The 20,218-nt window shown below is 37.7% G+C and overlaps 1 long non-coding RNA gene across 1 annotated transcript in view; it reads left to right on the top strand.

Moving 5' to 3' along the window:
• Positions 1–20,218, top strand: part of LOC129397297 (uncharacterized) — a 254,460-nt gene that overhangs the window by 86,132 nt on the left and 148,110 nt on the right. The window lies entirely within an intron of this gene.

Below are 20,218 nucleotides of genomic sequence, written 5' to 3'. Positions count from 1 at the left end.
CTCAGTAAATATGGGTTGACTGAATCTCCTTGTTGGGTTATTGGTAAAGTGATTGCTGGTGTTGATGACAGTGGTGGCCCATCTGGAGCAACTGCTGCCATGATGCCTTCTGCAGTGGGGAAGGTACGGCTGGGGCTGAGCACTCCACAGACCCAGTGGGAGCCAGGAATAGGTGGGAGCCCCTTCTGCTTCTGAGTTGGAGGGGTGGGAGCCCCACCCTCCCAGGCACAGTTGCAGCTGCCCAGCTGAGGCTGTGGACCTTGGCATTCCAGTGCTCTCGGGACTGGGAAGCCCTCATGCCCCTGTAGGTGCAGAAGTCTCTGCTCTTGCTGCCTGGCCTCTCCCTGCTCCCAGTGCCCGCAAAGTTGAGGCTGAGCCCAGGCACTGTTGCAACCCGGCTAAGTGTGTGTGCTTGGGGCAGTGCTGACACACCAGCCCCTTGTTGCCTTGGCCCCCTCCAGACTTTGGGCACTGACAAGCACAGGAGGGAGGCCAGGCGTGCTGAGGGCAGCTTGGCAAGGGCCTGCAGGCACCCCTTGGCACAAACAGCCTGGGTGCCATGGGCACCATGGAGAGCAGGTTGATGGTGGCAGGAAGCAGACAGGATCCTGGGAAAAAATGGACAGGTCCCCGGTGAAGCCCTGCCTTCAAGCCAAGGCTGGCCTGAGGCCTGAGGACTGGGCTGCCAGTTCCGTGGACTGGAGTGAGAACTTATGGTGCTTTTTCTGGGCCGCCCATGGCTGCTTATGGACCAATCAGCATGCACTTCCTTTCCTTGGAAGCCCATAAAAACCCCCAGATACAGCTAGACTTGGGCAGACAATGGGGCGACCTGACTGCAGGTAGGAGCTACTCACTCTGGGTCTCCTCTCTTCTCCACTGAGGGCTGCACAGACATCGGGATGATCTGCCAGTGGAAAGGAGCTATGGCCATTGGGTCTCCTGAGAACTCTTCTGCTGCTCAATGAAGCTCTTCTCCACCTTGCTTATCCTCCAGGTGTCTGTGTACCTCATTTTTCCAGGACATGGGACAAGAACTTGGGACCTGCTGAATGGCGGGACTAAAAGAGCTATAACACAAACAGAGCTGAAACATGACCCCGCAACCCACCCCCCAATCCCTGCTTCTCTCCTGCTTGCAGGCAACAAGAAGGAGAGAAGAGCTGTGGCCCTTTGGGGAGTCCAGACCTAGGGACTCCCTGAGCCAGGGCTGTGACACCCTCTTTGGGTCTCTGCAGTTCCTGGCATCTCCAAGCTTCCAGGTGCCACTGCATTCCCTTCATCTAGACATGGGTACCTGCAGCAGAAGCCACGTGCAGTACATTTGATCCAGCTGTGACTCTGCACAGAGCTGGCACCTGTGCCAGGCACCTGGAGCTGACTTCTCCGCCTAAGCAGCCAGCATGCCCACCTGGCTGTGCACAGTGGCTGGAACCTGCTCTCACTTGCTCACATAACCCTCACCGCTTCGTGCCTGGCTTGCGCTTGGCAGATGTGGGACCTGGGCCTGTAACGTAAGCTGAGCACAGCCTGCCAGGCTGAGTGGGCAGAACAAACCTAGTGGGCACGAGCAAATACTCAGTCAGAAGGTGCTGCCTGCCACAGAAATTTCTGGCTGGTGAAGCAACACCTTAAGGAGCCTGTGACAGTGTCATTTATAGGCCATAAGTTCATTACCAATTGATGTTACTACAGACTGTGTAGTACAGATAAGCCAAGTATGTAACACTGTTGTGGCAATGACGCTTTTGTGAAATTCTTTATGATTCCCCACCCATTTTTATTTATATTTGTGCCCCACATGATCTGTTACCCTCTTACCACTATCCAAAAATCAGAAAGAATATCTCTCTGGAGATTGTCCATTGGTGTGCATAAACAACTGTGTTGCTTAAAACTGTTTCTTTCAGTTACAGTACTGCAGTGCAACATTGAACTGTAAAAGTTCCTAGAGTGAAATAAAATGGTTCTCCTGACAGAAATACCCTGAGGCACTCTCGTTATTTAAATAGAGTGTTCTTCAGCAAAGGTTGTTCCATCAACAATTAGTGCCTTCTTCATAACTCCTAAATTATTCATTAAATGCAAATACAAAATCTAATCACTTTATTTTACAGTAAAGTTGAAAGAAGAAAGATAAATGCTATTTTTTTCTTTAAAATGCAGTTCTAATTCTTTTGGTCTTACTGTGTTTGAATGATAATAAATATAATTTTGATATACAAGGTTTTTGTAGCAATTTAATTTTTCTAACAATGATAAATGAAGGCTGAATTTTGCTGGTTTGTTTTTCTTCTCAGAGAGTCCTAACTGATAAACTACATCTCCTGTATACATGAATTTCTCTTTGCTGGCAGCAAAAATTCTGCTAATAGTTTCGTATCTATTCCATACTCATACACTGAACAGTTTATGGAGTATCCTCAACCTGCATCTCCCTTCCTTTTCTGCCACAGGGCTTCATAAACAGAATAAAAATAAGGTTGCCGATCTCCACTTGTTAGCGGTGGAATTATGACTACCATTTCAGGGCAACTTCTTTAAGGTTACCTTTGAGCCAGCCTCACCTTTTTGTATACTTGAGTCCCTTTAGTGGGGAAGAAAAATCAGTCACATTAGTATGTAAAGTGACATGTAATGTATGTAATGTAATAATAAGGTAAATTAGTGTGTAAAGCAAAGTCTCTTTGAGGGGATCACTGTAAGGCATTTCTCTGAATTATTAGTACCTAGGCTGTTGGACAAATTGATGTGCCCTTTTGTTACTGTTGTGGAGTTTGGTGTGTCTCTGTGAGTGTGTTTTTGTTTTTTAAGTCTTATAGAAACTCTTACTAGTCAAGTGGCTGATCATCTTCTCTGCGGTCTTCCTGGTCGGAAGCTCAAAAGCAAATTTACGGTGTTTCTCAATTTGATTGTATACAAGTTTATGACAGTTATAATCATTATTCTTTCAAAAATCTTATTCCTGCTGTCTTACTATTCCTGTTTTTCTTTAGCTGTGATTCCAAAACCCATTTGGTTTCATCTTGTTGTACAGCATATTTTTCTGTAAGCTATGTTGAACGCTTTTATGGAATAATGTGGGGGATAAATGTGTACATACAGATAGAACTTCACACTGTTGCTTATAGCATGCACCTCTGCTACTCTGGCAGAAATACAGCTATCAAGGGCTGCCTGTAAATTCTAACCTTCAATAAGAAGAGATTGTGAGTTGAGAGTAAGACAAAGTACAAGCCTCTGTTTTTCACACCAAGGGAATATGTATTATTCAAGAGTGGAAGAGAACATTTCATTCACAGGTTAAGCAAAATAGATAATGAGTAACAAGAGAACTTCTTGATATTTTGTCATCTGCATATAACCAAGGCAAGAAAGTATTTACATTTTAAATATGCAAATATCAAGAACAAAGAATAGTGTCATTGTAACTCTCCAATGTTATTCCTGGTTATGTGACTCAGTCCTAGCCAATCCCAGATTAACATGTCAATGCCCCAGTGCCTGGCTCAGAAATAGGCATATGACCCACTCAGAACCAATGAGAAGCAATCGGAATAAGAGGGCCAGTAGGAGACCCAACCATGACAGAAGAAACATCTGCCTGGGCCTTTTCAATAAGATGAGTAATAAATTCCTTGGAGTTTAGGCAGTAATCATTTATTGAGTCTCTCTCTCAAAAGAAAAAAAAATGGTACACTGGTCACGGTGACACCCATAGAGGATCAGACAATAATATTGAAGCAAAACATTCTATACGACCTACTTGATACAGTGCTCCAGGAAGGCAGTCAGCGATACCAGGTATATCCAGGTAAATCATGAATTATACAGTCCTTAAAGGGGCAATTCACAAAATCTGCAACATGAGTGATGCCCCAAGATTTATGAGTTTTATGACTTGAGCAAAGTCAGGTCCAAATGCTTGACTTTGGAACTCATGTAGTTATCCAAATGTTTGATTCAATTTTTGGTGTGAAAAGACAGTTTTGTGCAACTTGGTGAGAAAAGTCAGTTAGGTCATATGAAATTGGCATTGTATCAGCATTTCAACCATCATTAAAAATCTTTTTAAAAATGTTCACATTTCCATATTTTTATAAAAGAAGTTAGTCTTTTGAAGTATACATACCCTATTCAAAAAATGTAGATGAACTTTCAACCTTTTTTTTTACAGAAATAGAGTGTTAAGTTTTTCAAGATTTGACAAGAAAGACATTTTTAATAGTAAATTATAGCCAAAAACAGATTTTTGTTAAAACAATGTTATTGACCAATTCAGGGTCTAAAAAGCACATTAAGCGTTTAATTGCATGACATTTGTTGGTAAAGGGTTGTAGCATAATTGTTAGTGAGCTCTCAGAAGTGTTTCTTGGAGATAATGTTTGAATAATCTATTGCTAGAATTTGAATAATTTATGCATGAACCAGTGTAGAGTTATAATTGCAATTACAACGTTCAGTTCAGTAGCGATGAGTTGCATTTGAAGTTGGATGCTGATTATACCATATAGCTTAGGCTCTGCTTTTCATTTCATTTTAACAAAGGATTCTGAGTAAAGGGAGATGGCTCAGAGCTTGACAAAAGTTCCCAAGTGAAGTTTTAAAGAATTTCTTTCGAAAGATTTTTATTTCATTTTATTATTTTTTAATATTCAAAGTCTGAAATCCAATCTTGCATGCTTCTGTGCCATAGAGATAAAGCAAGGGACTAAAAGTGCCCCTGGTTGGACAGAAAGGGCTTTTCTACTTTTCTTCTGAAGGAGCAGCTGCTCTCATCAATAATTTCCTGAAGCAATAGTCCTGGAGTGTAAACAATATTTTATACGGATGACAGTGGAACAGAATATGTTATTGCTGAAATTTGTGCACTTCACTGGGGAGAATGGATTAACCCTGTATGACACAGAATCAACTATATTATATTTTCAGGATTAAATGAAAGGGTTAAGAGTTTTCATATGAAAAGAAGTTTCTGATTCTAAAAGAGACAATGCAATAATTTTCACAAACATGAAAAATTTTATGTCACAGAATATTTTAAGCAATTAATACTACTAATCTTTAAAGTGTTTTGCCAATCAATTAAACTCAATTTTTAATGCGACACTGAATTTTTGCTTTCTGGAAAAATTTTAAAACTATACTGAAGTGTTGACAGTTTTAGAGGGTTTTTTTTTTTGTTTACTTAAAAAAATGTCAATGGGCCATGAATTTATTTTCACATCTTCTGAAATGAACAAACAAACATTTATAAAGACTTTAATTTGATCAAAATTAAAACTATTTAAATTACGACATTGCTAGAGATCAAGCATTTCCATGGAGTTCATTTGTTGCTGAAACTTTGAGATTTAATTTCACTTATTATAGTCAAGTATCTCCATGTTCCTTTTTCTTAAATTTTGTCTACTATGCTACAATATAAGAATATTCTTTAATTCTATCATTCACATTAAAGGTATTCTCAAATGGGTTATTGACTGGGGAACTAAAAAATATAAAATAGGCCACAGGTGGTGGCTCTCACCTGTAATCCCAGCACTTTGAGAGGCCAAGGTGGGCAGGTCATTAGGTCAGTAGTTCGAGACCAGTCTGGCCAACATAGTGAAACCCCGTCTCTACTAAAAATACAAAAAATTAGCCAGGTGTGGTGGTGTGCGCCTGTAATCCCAGCTACTCAGGAGGCTGAGGCAGGAGAATCATGTGAACCCAGGAGACGGAGAGGTTGCTGTGAGCCCTCATGCCATTGCACTCCATCCTGGGCCACAGTGCGAGACTCCGTCTCAATATATATATGTACATATATATTATATATATTTTATATATATGTATATATATTTTATATATATGTATATATATTATATATATGTATATATTTATATATGTATATATATATTTTATATATGTATATATATTTTATATATATGTATATATATATTTTATATATATGTATATATATATTTTATATGTGTAGATATATATTTTATATGTGTAGATATATATTATATATATGTAGATATATATTTTATATATGTATATATATATTTTATATATATGTATATATATATTATATATATATGTATATATATTTTATATATATGTATATATATATTTTATATATATGTATATATATATTTTATATATATGTATATATATATTTTATATATATAAAATAAATTGCAAAGGCAGAATTCTGTAACTTTTATCATGGGCATCTTAAAATATATTGAATTATATATTAATGGGCTAGAATTCAGAAAGGAATCAAGCTCATTTAGTTCTATCCCCTGCTTTTAAGCAAAATAAAACTGTACAGAAATATTGTGGATATGTGTTGGCAAAATCTTAAAGTCAGGTAAAATTATGTAGCCTTTTAAAATAACTTTTTCTTTTTCATAAACCTTATACTCGGAAATATAATTTATTTCTGGTATAATTTAGATCCATCCCCATTTGCTAGTTTGTAACTTCTAAATTTAGTTTTGAGATCACCACAAGAATATTAAAGGTGAACAATTAAGTATGAACCTCCTCCATTTTGATTGTTGAGAGATTTAAAAATTAATGATGTAACTGAAGATTTATTTTATTTCTTAATCTTGTTCAGCTAAAGTGTTTTTACTTTTTAGACAGCTTCGAAGGAAGTTGAATATTGTATTCATACTAATTTGTACTTCTCTTTTCAGAAGTGAACTTAAAAAATTGAGAAGATTTGGTTATCATAGTTATGCCTTATTAAGCAAGTGTCTGAACTTATGTATAGTTTGAAGCATGGGTAGTAATTACTGTTAGTAAAAATATGAATTGCAAAATTCAATTCAATTGATGTAATTTGTTTTCAATATTCTCTCCTTGTTTAAAATGTTCAACAAATATTAATCTATTTGGACTATGATAATAGTCCAATTACTAATTGGACTATTTATAATTGACTGTTTACAAGTGGCACACAGGGGATGTCATAAAGAAATAGTTTTGCTTAAGAAAGATAATAATAATGAAATCCACATTGTAAAACAACATGTTTTACCCATGTTTAAGAGAAAACATGCTTTTTACATTTATTATAGAAAGTGGAAAGCAGAGTGAACTCTGTGGTCAGACTGCCTGTGCTTTCATTCCTGTTCTGTCACTCAGTAAGTGCTGTGGCCTTGGGCAAGTCACTTGCAAAAGTCTTAGCTTCCTCATCAGTAAAAAGTAATTACCTGTGAGGATTACGATTATGTCATTATATTTAAACAGGCTTGGAACCGTACTGGCACATAGTTAGCACTCTATAATATTTACTATTATCTATGGTTTATATGTAAGTAGCATTTATTTTAAATGAATTTATCTATAAAGTAGTGCCTACTACTAGAAAACATTATGAGGAGTAATAATATTGATAATATTCTATAAAAAATTATAGTCTGAGACCTATGGCTAACTTGGATGATTCTTTTTTCCCCTAAATTACAATGTATCAGTAAGGTTTTTCTTTGCAGAGAATCATTTTATGACCCAGGGGAACAGGAGGAAAGAAAGCACTTTCTATCAAGCACTTTATATATTCAATATATTAACTTATCTTTATTTATTCAGTCATTTTTTAAGGATCTACAATTATATGAGTACATATGTAATATATCTGTATTATATAATTCCAATTATACATATAATTTAAATCTTCCCTAGAGGCTTGTGAATTTGTCATATTCTGCTTTGATTATAAAAGAAGAAAGAAGGAGCCTGGAGAGAGATTAAGTGAACTAATACATGACAATACTGGCAGTCAAATCTAGATTTCTCTGCTCTAAAACATATGCTTTTTTTCAAAAATACCATATTGCCTTCATAGATAGCAAATTTAGGCCAGTGATACATACTATAACTAAAGATGACTTAGTGTGGCAAAACCAAAGTGCCAAAAATGTTAGAGTTGAATTTATGTTAAATGACTCAAATATCAATGTAAAAAATAACAATGAGCTCAATAAATAATAACTGACTTTTAAAAAAGTTATTAATGTCTTGGTGAGGTGATAAGTTTCTTAGTCAGCCTACTAGCTATGCTGCATTTTAAGCCTGGATTACAAAGACCAAACACGTTAGACCGTTTAGGAATGCTTTGAACAATGCTTCAGTGCTTTATAGCATCTGATGAAAAGGAAAAAAGACCATTTTGCCTGAAATATTTGTTACCAAGAAACAGTTTCTTAATGTTAATATGCTTGTAATCCTGTAGGTTAAAATCAATTTTAAAAATTCACCTTAATTATTTGTAAAATAAGATGCCATGCCTTAAAGGATGTTTCTATCCCTACTTCAAAGATTTTCAGAGGATCTAACTGGTGAATTGGTAAGCTTATATTTCTATCAAATCATTTATAAAATGATATTCTAAGCATAGTTTTTTCTTAAACATCTCTCTTTAGCAATTTTTTCTAAGATGATCAATTGACATTTCGGTAAAGACTTGAAAGAGACTAGAAAATACACAACCTCATGAAATTATGTCTCTTTGTATTTAGTTCAAGGTAGAGTACCATTAAGCTTTTCTGTTGTATGTACTTGAAGATTTCTTTTGAAGATGGTATATGTATTAATCAATAAATTACTTGATTGAAAAATGCTGGGTAATTTGTAGAGATAATTCTAAAGAATAATTTATATGAATATATTTTATTTTCCTAAAAATAGAACAATATTCATTGTGATTTTTATTGGATCACTCTGAATTATGGGCCATTACTTTTAAAGGATGTAATAGGTTTTCATAAGTTGATGCTTTATATCTCAGTGGAAACTTCACACATGTGTATCTTGTATAAAATAGGATGCTAATCAAATGCTATTATCACAGAGGGGAGGAAGCTTGCATAATGATTTAAAACATGGGATTTTGGGTCAGCCACTTTCTAGTTCCATAACCTTGATCAAGTGATTTGACTTCTCTAAAGGCTCAGTTTATGTATTCATGAAATGAGACTGCTAATAACTACATGCCAATCATTCAGTAAATGTTAGCTATTATTACTAAAATCATGGGTAACATTTTCTCATCCATCATGGCAGGAGAGATAGGCAAGCTAATTGCTAATTCTCAATTCCAAATGTTTCTGTTATTGACCACATAAACCATGAAAGAATAGTAAGATGATTTTAGTATGAGACTTACAATGTAAAGTTTTATGAAAAAAATTCAGAAAGCTGTTCCTTCAAAACTGTGTATAATATTTACATAGTTCTTCTCATGCAAAAGTACAGAACTGCATATCCACAGAATTATTAGAGTCTCAATGGAGAATGTCTAAAAAGATTTTTGCAACAGGTGCAAAACAGCTGCAGTCCTATTTTAATAATGACAATGGATATGTTTATTCCCTGTGGGCTCTTTTATGCATTTTGAGCTGACACTAACATTTAGGACAGAAGGGAAATAATAACAAAAAATCACATTTTTTCTGAGTGAGGAAAACTTTGGCATTGAGAAATGAGTATTTGACATATGCAATAATAATTAACTGTCAAACTCTAGTTTATTCTTTAAGATCACTCTGAATTGCAGTATCAGCATTGGCATTGAACAATATAAATATGTGCTAACATTTACAATTTATTTTCTTTAACAACAAACACTACTGTGTAGCAAAATTTGATTTCAATGCTATTTCAGGTTTTTAAATTTTAAACAGGTTTGAGGATAATTTCCATAATGATACTATTGATAACCCTTGCCATAGTATTAGTTTTTAAAAACATTATTTTCTGGTTCTAAAAGATTCTCCCAATCTGAGATTTTGTTCAGCATGCCTCAATAAGAGATAAAATTGGTGTCAACCGCAGAAGTATTCATAGAGTATGGACTATATACTGCTGGGGAGTTGAAGAGGTACAAAACAACTAAAACAAAAGAGTTCCCCAAAGAGCTTTCAAAGTAATTAAAAGCATGAACTTCTAAGTGGCAAACCTTGTGGACTTGAGAAGCCTATTAGGTTGAATAGTAACATGGAAACTGGAAAAGCATTTGCGTTTGGGAGAGAAAAGATAATATCAGTTCTGACATACTACATTTCAGATAATGGTGGGGTATCTATCCATGAGGGATTTCAATGTGATGTGGCTGTTATAACTGTTTTTGTTATGTTGGCCAACCCATCCAATGATTCTGTATCACATCTAATAATTATTTATGTCTAATAGCTTCAAACACTTATTCTTTGAAACCTTGTGTCCTTGCTTTAAGGTATATAACATTTTCTGCTTTCTCTAGTAGGATGGTAATTCTGATTAAAGTTCTGGTTCTTTCTGTTTCATTAGTCCTGTTTGCTTCGGTGTGGTTCTTCTGCTTATTGCCATGTTTCATAATGTGAAAATATTTTGCATGCCTCAGTTTTTGTGGATGTGAGCACTCCTTTACTCTGCCTGAGAATGTCATCCTCCTCTGCAGATGATGTGTATTTGGGAAAGAAACGAATTGTATGGCCTGAGCCTGGACTCTTAACCTTGGTTTAGGGGATGGGTGTGAGATGTCCACAGGCATCAGGATGTTACTTTTCCTTCCTTAGTTTGTCATCTTAAAATGAATGAAAGATTTGCTGTCCTGTTGTTGGCCAGGGTTATTCAGCTGATTTAGCTGACTGGGCAGATGTTATCTTTTTCATTCAAAACTGACTGTAAAAATTTTCTATAATTTTGAGCTTAGTTAAATTACAAGCTTCTTCAAAAAAAGATGTATAGGTCTGTTTTCACATTGCTATGAAGAAATATCCAAGACTGGTTTATGTATAAAGGAAAGAAGTTTAGTTGAATCACAGTTCCCCATGGCTAGGGAAGCCTCAGGAAAGTTACAATCATGGTGGAAGGCAAGGGGAAAACAGGGACCTCCTTTGCATGGTGGCAGGAGAGAGAAGAACTAACAAGGGCAGGGAAAAATGCCTTATAAAACCATCAGGCAAAGGGGAAACAGACCTCCTTTGCATGGTGGCAGCAGAGAGAGGAGATAACAACAGCAGGGAAAATGCCTTATAAAACCATCAGATCTCATGAAAACTCACTATCATAGGAATGGCATGAGGGAACCCCCATTTTCCAATTACCTCCAACCTGGTTTCTCCCTTGACACATGGGGATTACAATTCGAGATGAGATTTGGGTGGTGACACAAAGCCTAACCATATTATTCCACCCCTGGACCCTCCCAAATCTCATGTCCTCACATTTCCAAACCAATTGTACCTTCCAACAGTCCCCCAAAGTATTAACTCATTCCAGTATTAACTCAAAAGTCCAAGTCCAAAGTCACATCTGAGACAAGGTAAGTCCCTTCCACCTATGAGCCTGTAAAATCAAAAGCAAGTTAGTTACATCCAAGATGAAATGGGGCTATAGGCATTGGATAAATGATCCCATTTCAAATGGAAGAAATTGGCCAAAACAAAGGTGCTAGAAGCCCCGTGAAATTCTGAAACCCAGGGGGCAGTCATTAAAGTTTAAAGCTCCAAAATAATCTCCTTTGATTATCGTGATCACATCCAGATCACAATAATGCAAAGGGTGGGCTCCCACAGTTTTGAGCACAGCTCTGCACCTTTGGCTTTGCAGGGTACAGCTTCCCTCCACAGCTGTTTTTATGGCTGGCATTGAGTGTCTGTGGCTTTTCCATGTGCACAGCACAAGCTTTTGGTGGATCTACCATTGTGGGGTCTGAGGACAGTGACCCTCTTCTCACAGCTCCACTAGGCCGTGCTCCAGTGGGCACTCTGTGTCGGGGCTCCAACCCACATTTCCCCTTTGCACTGTCCTAGCTAAGGTTCTCCATGAGGGCTTTTCTCCTGCAGCAAACTTCTGTCTGGACATCTGAGCATTTCCGTACATCCTCTGAAATCTAGACGGAGGTTCCCAAACCTTAATTCTTGACTTCTGTGCACCTACAGCCCCAATGTCATGTGTAAACCACCAAAGCTTGGGGTTTGCACCCTTTGAAGCAACAGCCTAAGCTGTATTTTGCCCTTTTTCAGCCACTGCTGGAATGAAGGGTGCCAAGTCCTGATGCTGCACAGAGCAGCAGCAGAGCCCTGGGCCTGACCCAAGAAATCATTTTTTCCTCACAGGCCACTTGTCCTGTGATGGGAGGGGTTGCTGTGAAGGTCTCTGACATGCCCTGGAAACATTTTCTCTATTGTCTTGGTGATTAACATTTGGCTCCTTGTTACTTATGCAAATTTCTTCAGCTGGCTAGAATTTCTCCTCCAAAAACGGGTTTTTCTTTTCTATTGTATCACCAGGCTGCAAGTTTTCCAAACTTTTATAATCTGTCCCACTTGATCATTTTACTTCCTAGAAATTTCTTCTGCCAGATACCCTAAATCATCTCCCTCAAGCTCAAGTTTCCACAGATCTCTAGGGCAGGGGCAAAATGCCACCAGTCTTTTTACTAAAGCCTAACAAAAGTCATCTTTATTCCAGTTCCCAACAAGTTACTCCTCTCCACCTGAGACCACCTCAGCCTGAACTTCATTGTCCATATCACTATCAGCATTTTGGTCAAAGCCATTCAATATGCCTCTCTAAGTTTCAAATTTTCCTGCATCTTCTTGTCTTCTGAGCCCTCCAATTCTCTAGGAGATTTCAAACTTTACCACACTTTTCTGTCTTCTTTTGAGCCCTCCAAACTGTTCCAACATCTGTCTATCACCTAGTTCCAAAGTTGCTTCCACATTTTGAGGTATCTTTATAGTAGTGCCCCACTACCTTGGTACCAATTTACTGTATTAGTCCATTCTCACATTGCTATAGAGAAATATCCAAGACTGGTGATTTGTAAAGGAAAAAGGTTTAATTGACTCCCAGTTCCACGTGGCTGTGAAGGACTCAGGAAACTTATAATCTTGGCAGAAGACAAAGGGGAAACAAGGACCTTCTTCAAATGGTGGCAGGAGAGAGAAAACCTAGCAAGAGCAAGGAAAACTGCCTTATAAAACCATCAGATAATGTGAAACTCACTCACTATCATGAGAACAGCACAGGGAAACTGCCCCCATGATCCAATCACTTCCCATCTGGTTCACCTTTGACACCTGGGGATTAGAATTCAAGATGAGATTGGGATGGGGACACAAAGCCTAACCATAGCAGAAGGAAAACCTTTTATTCTTTTAGAGTCTTCCTATTTGTGTTTTTTAAATGATTTCAGGTGGGATTTATCCTATAGAAAATAGGACATAGTGGATTACGTAGGGGTTATGGGTCCAGATTTCATGGTTTTCTTGACAGGAGTAGTCTCAGAAATAATTGTGAAGGGGATATATTGATCTCAATTGTGTTCCTATGTATTTCAGTGTCATTGTCCTCTCTGACATCTCACCCTACCTTAATTACACAAACACTCACTGAGTATTCAGAGTTCTTGGTTAGAGGACTTAGTTGTCTTAGCCTGTTTAGGCTGCTATAACAATAATACCATAGATGGGACAGCTTATAAACAACAAACATTTTTCTCACAGTTCTGGAGGCTGGGAAGTCCAATATCAAGACATCAGCACCTTCAGTGTCTGGTGAGGGCTCATTCCTTATACACAACACCTTCTCACTATATCCTTACATAGTGGAAGGGGCTGGCTAGCCCTCTGCTGCCTCTTTTTGTAAAGATGCTAATCATATTAATGAGGGCTCTGCCCTTATGACTTAACCATCTCCCAAAGACCTCACCTTCTAATACTGTCACATTGGGGATTAAGTTTCAACATATGAATTTTGAAGGGACACAACTAATTTTAGAAGATAATATTGCATTGAAATTTAGAAAATACCTTGGAGTATAGAAGGACTTCTTTCTAAATGTCCTATTGTATTCTGGAATTTGAAGTTCAATGTAAGAGATGTAGCTATGAGCATGCAAAGGCATAAGAATGATACAATGGACTTTGGGGACTTGGGGAGGAAGAGTAGGTGGGGGATGAGGGATAAAAGACTACAAATATGTATACCGAGTATATACTGCTCGGGCAATGGGTGCATGAAAATCTCACAAATCACCACAAAAGAACTTACTTATGTAACCAACTACCAGCTGTACCTCAATAACTTATGGAAAAATATAAAAAATAAAAAATAATAAAATTACTGGAAATATTACAATTTAATTTATTTAGTATTAAGACATTTTTAAGACTTGAGACAAATGATACTTTAAAAATTATACATGTATGCCTGGGGCTTCAGGTACTGAAATCTAATAAAAATTTTAATGTTAAATAATTTAAAAACAAAAATCATCCTCAGATTAATTAGAGACTCAAGCTAATTACTCTGCACATTTTATTACTGTTTGCAGACAAATTGCTAGCAAGTCAGCCTGTTATAGCTGAAGAACGATTGCAGACACTCACAGTTTGGCTCTTTGTAATGGAGACTGTCCCATTCACTAGTAATAATATTTCCGCTTTGTTGGTTAGTGAAGCCAGCAACTTGTCTTTGATAAAAATAACTATGCTTTTTCTTCAAAGCCCAGCAACTCATTTTTTGGTAAAAATAGCTATGCTTTTGACTTCCCTCTACATGGGAGCATTAAATGTTTTCAAAGAATAAAAAGAAATAATATGCAGATTTAGGTGCTTAAAACATTTGATTTGGTGCACTCTGTGGTTGGTATATTTGAATATTTGGTGTAATTGTATTAATGAAAATAGTAGTACATTGATATAATTGTAATTTTTTTAAAAAGAGTAGTTTTAGGAAGCCATTTAGTAAAATAGTCTATGATAGGCAATATTTAATCAAGGAGAGCTCTTTAAAATTAAATTTGAGGCTGGGACTAGTTGCAAAGTCAGTTGTATTAATAGTTTGAACTTGGTTTCAAATAAAGGCAACATTTGTTTCATTGTTTTCTTTGTCTTAAATTCACTTATTTCTTCTTTGATCTTTAGTATTTCTTTTCATCTGCTAATTGTGGGTTCAGTTTGCTCTTGCTTTTCTAGTTTTTAAAAATGCTTTATTGAGCTATTTATTTGAAGTTTTTTAAATTATTTTTGTTGTAGGCAATTATGGTTATAAATTTCCCTCTTAGTACTGCTTTTGCTATAACTCATAGGTTTTGTTATGTTGTGTTTCCATAATCATTTGTTTCAAGACATTTTTCAACTTTCTTCTTAATTTCTTCGTTGACCCAGTGGTCATTCATGAGTATATTGTTTAATTTTCACGTTTGTGTAGTTTCCAAAATTGCTTTTGTTATTGATTTGCAGTTTTATTCTATTGTCATAGAAGATGCTTAATAGTATTTCAATTTTATTTTGAATGTTTTAAGACTTGTTTGAAAGTCTTAGATCCTTTACACCTTTAGACCTTCCTTAGATCCTTGAGAAGCATCCAGCACAGGAGAAAGATGAAGGCCACAAGACTCAGCCAGTCTAGTCCTTCCACATTCCTCTGCCTGCTTTTATTCTAGCTTTGCTGGCAGCTGATTAGATGGTGCCCACCTAGATTGAGGGTGGGTTTGCCTCTCCCAGTCCACTGACTCAAATGCTAATCTCCTTTGGCAACACTCTCACAGACACACCCAGGAATAATAGTTTGCATCCTTCATTCCAGTCAAGTTGACATGTAATATTAACCATCACACTCTTTATGTCTTATTGTACTATGTCTTGAAAAGTTGTTGTAGTTATTATTTTTGATTGATTCACCATTTAGTCTTTCTATGTAAGTCAAGAGAAGTTTACACACCACAATTACAATGTTATACTATTCTGTGTTTTTCTGTGTGGTTACAAGACCTAGAAAACAGTCTCAAAAGGGCAAATCTGAGATTCATTGGCCTTAAAGAGGAGGTAGACAAAGAGATAGTGGTAGAATGTTTATCAAGGGGATAATATCAGAGAACTTCTAAACCTAGAGAAAGATATCAACATTCAAGTACAAGAAGGTTATGGTACACCAACCAGATTTAATCCAAAGACTACCTCAAGGCATTTAATCATCAAACTCTCAATCAAAGTCATCATTTAATCTTCCTTTAACTCAAGAGAAGTTTACACACCACAATTACAATGTTGCACTATTCTGTGTTTCTCTGTGTGCTTATAAGATCTAGAAAATGGATCTTATAAATAGATCTTCCAAACCTGGAGAAAAATCTCTAGGTTTATACTTTCAGATTATTTCTTCTTGCTTATTAACATCCTTTTCTGTCAGATTGAAGAACTCCCTTTAGCATTTCTTGTAGGACAGGTCTGGTGTTGATGAAATCTCTCAGCTTTTGTTTGTCTGGGAAGGTCTTTATTTCTTCTTCATGCTTAAAAGATATTCTCTCTAATTATACTACTCTAGGGTAAAATATTTTTTCTTTCAGCACTTTAAATATGTGATGACACTCTCTCCCGGCCTGTAAGTTCTCCACTGGAAGGTCTGCTGCCAGACGTATTGGAGCTCCGTTGTATGTTATTTGTTTCTTTTCTCTCGTTGCTTCATCCTTGACCTTTGGGACTTTGAGTATTAAATGCCTGAGGTAGTCTTCTGTGGGTTAAATTTGCTTGGTGTTTCATAATCTTCATGTACTACAATGTTGATATCTTTCTCTAGGTTTGGAAGTTCTCTGATATTATCCCTTTGAATAAACTTTCTACCCCTATCTTTTTGTCTACCTCCTTTTTAAGTCCAATAAATTTTACATTTGCCCTTTTCTAGATTTTGTAGGTGTGCTTTATTGTTTTTTATCCTTTCTTTGTCTCCTCTCATTCCGTATTTTCAAATACTCTGTCTTCAAGCTCACTAATTCTTTCTTCTGCTTCATCAGTTCTGCTGTTAAGAGGCTCTGATGGATTCTTCAGCATTTTTCAACTCTAGAATTTATGCTTGATTCTCTTTAAGTATTTCAATCTCACTGTTGAATTTTTCTCATAGAATTCTGAATTCTTTCTCTGTGTCATCTTGAATTTCTTTGAGTTTTCTCACAATAGCTATTTTGAATTCTCTGTCTGAAAGGTCATATATCTCTGTTTCTTCAGGCTTGGTCCCTTGTGGTTAGTTAGTTCATTTGTTGAGGTCATGTTTTCCTGGATGGTGTTGACACTTGAGATGTTCTTTGGTGTCTGAGCATTGAAATGTTGGGTATTTATTTATTTATAAACTAGGGATTGGAGTAAAAAACCTTAGCACTTACATCATGTTCTATTCTACTGTGGCTAAGCTGGCACCCAAACCACAATACGAAGTCCTTTCCACTCTTACTTCCCCTTTCCACAGGCAGAGGATCCTCTCCCTGTGGCCACTACCACTATCAGTCCATGGGGCTTCTGTCAAGCCACCCCCATGTTCACTTAATGCCCAACGGCTTTTCAGTCAGGTTGTGGTGAATGCTGCCAGGCCTGGGACTCACCCTTCAGAGCAGTGGCCTCCCTTCTGGCCCAGGGCAGGTCCAAAAATGCTGTCCCAGGTCCTAAGCCTGCTTGTTGCTCAGAGACCCCAATAGCCTGCTTGTTGCTCTATATTACTGTGGCCAAGCTGGTACCTAAAGTGAGAGACAACACCTCTTTACTTTTCCCTCTGATTCTCAAACAGAGTCTTTCACCATAGCCACCACAACCGGGAATAGACTGGTTCTCCCGTGAAGTCAGCATGTCTCAGAGCCCAAGGCCCATGTCATACTTCCTGTGTATTGCTGGTGGTCATTCAGGGCCCAAGGGCTCTTTAGTCAGCAGGTGATGAATCCTGCAGGACTGGGTCTTTTCCTTTAAGACAATGGGTTCCCTTTTGGCACAGCATGTGTCTAGAAATGTCATCCAAAAGCTAGGGCCTGCAATGGGGGCCTCTTTGCTCTGCCCAGTGCCCTATCCCTTTGTGGCTGAGCTGGTATCCAAGATGCAAGACAAAGTCTTCTTTTCTCTTTGCTCTCCTCTCCTTAAGCAGAAGGAAGAAGTCAGTTTTATTGTTATATGAGCCACACTGACTGCGTTGAGGGACAGGTGGTGCAAGCCTTCCCTTTGCTGTGTCAGCTGGTGTCTCCCTAGGTCACGTTCCACCCTAGTTCACTGATTCTAAACCCGGTCTACGCAGTCTAGCATTAGAAGTTGCCTACCAGTTGCAGTCCTCGTGTTTACTGCTTTTCAAGTTTACCTAGGACCCTACAGCACTTCAGCCTGTGGTGATGAGGCTCGCCAAGAAATTCACGTTCTGACCACTGAGATGGGCAATTCCTCTCTGGCTAGGGTTGCTTCAAATGTTCCTTCCATGAGTGGCATAAGTGGGCACTAGCTGCGCCCAGCATGGCTTTATTCTCTTCTGTGACAGGGCAGCAGTGCTTTTTTCTTTTCTTTTCTTTTCTTTTTGAGACGGAGTCTCTTGTCACCCAGGCTAGAGTGCAGTGGCGCGTTCTCAGCTCACTGCAACATCTGCCTCCCAGGTTCAAGCTATTATCCTGCCTCAGCCTCCTGAATAGCTGGATTATACGTGCCCACCACCATGCCCAGCTAATTTTTGTACTTTTAGTAGAGATAGCCATGTTGGCTAGGCTGGTCTTGAACTCCTGACCTCAGGTGATCTGCCCGCCTCGCCCTCCTAAAGTGCTGAGATTATAGGAGTGAGCCACTGTGCCAATGTAAAGTCCCCTAGTCACTGTGCTCTCCCTCCCCAGAGTGCACAGATTCTCTTTACAGGCCACAAGGCTGCTGCTGGGAGCTGAGGGAGGGGTGGCGTTGGCAATTCAAGACTTTCTCTCCTGGCTCTCAATGGCTCTTTAAGTGATATGAAGTTAAAACCAGGTTCCGTGATGGCTCAACTGATTTTTGGTTCTTGTGATGGTGATTTATTGTCTGCAGATAGTTGTTAAAATTTGTCGTTCTAGCGTGGGGGACAAGTGATGTAGGCTTCTATTCTATTGTCTTGCTTTGCCTCCTCCTAAAAATGTATTCCTTAGCAGTATTTTGTATCAGAAACCAAGGTAGTTTTAATATTAATAAAAAAGCTAAATTAAGGAAATTAGCTTTACCTGCATCAAAATTAGCTTCTTAATATAATCTCCTAAACTGAACTTACCCAACTTAGCATTGGCTGAGGTGAACAATCACAGCCATTTTCTCAGGGGCTGGGTCTATCCCAATAACTATTCCACACTGATGAGTAGGGAATGCAAGCATGCTGAAGGCAGGATGGTTCAAACAAGAGTCCAAGGCTGACCAGGTTTTTTTTCAGCTTTCTCTCATAATGTCACTAATTAGGTAAGTCATTATTCTCTTGAAACGTCTGATGGGAAGCTGTACTTTCCTAAGGAGTGAGAATTCCTACTGCTTTATGGAAATGCTCATAGAAAGTACTTAGACATAATGAGTTGGAATGCACAATCGGAATATGGAAAAGCAAAATTATATTTTATTTAATTCTGAAACAGGAGGCTGAATAGTATAGGTTTAGGTGCATGGATTTCGTAGGTGGCAGACCTGTTTTGAATTCTGATCCACTAGTTGTTATCTGATCTGTGTGTTCGTAGGAAATTTATATAGCTCTCTGAGACACAGTTACTTCATCCGAAAAATGAAGATAAGAATATCCACCTTTTAGTGTTGTGAAATTTATATAAAAGGGGGCATATTATGAAACAAATCCAGACTTAACCATTTCAGGTGAGAAATCTGACAACTAGTTTTCTAACTGGGGTACACACTGTTGTACTGCAACATTTCCCTGGAGCATTTCCCTTGGATTCTAAAGCCAGGGCTGACTGCTTCTTGTCAATGTGGTATGTTGAACAAGTGGATTCTTCTAATTAACTCAAGAAGGCATTCTCCCAAAGCCGTCTGTTTTCAAGATCATAGGTATTTCATTTCCGTTCTGTTGTGATAAAGAGAAATGTGATGAAGATGATCAGAATTACCTCCCATTATGAGCTTGTTAATTTGTCTGCTGTTATTTTCTAAGCATTTTCTTGGAACATATCCAGAATTTTATAAAAGAGATCATCTTCCATTTCATGCTGCTACAGACTGTGAAACAATACCTAATTTGAGATAATAAGTATTGCAGCTTATGTAAACATACATAGATACAAAACATGCTGAAAAATGCAGTCTTTTAAATTCATTGGCAAGTATACCACCAACCAAGATTAGACGAGATACATTTAATATAGGTATTCTTGCAGAAGGAGAGTTAAAAGTATGGAAGTACGCTAATCATATGTTAGTATACTCATTCTATCAATCATTTCTTGAATAAAGATGTATTAAGCATCCAGTATGTA

The sequence above is a fragment of the Pan paniscus genome, chromosome 13, assembly GCF_029289425.2.
Source record: "Pan paniscus chromosome 13, NHGRI_mPanPan1-v2.0_pri, whole genome shotgun sequence".
NCBI classification, from domain to species: domain Eukaryota; kingdom Metazoa; phylum Chordata; class Mammalia; order Primates; family Hominidae; genus Pan; species Pan paniscus.
This window is presented reverse-complemented; position numbering and strand designations above follow the sequence as displayed.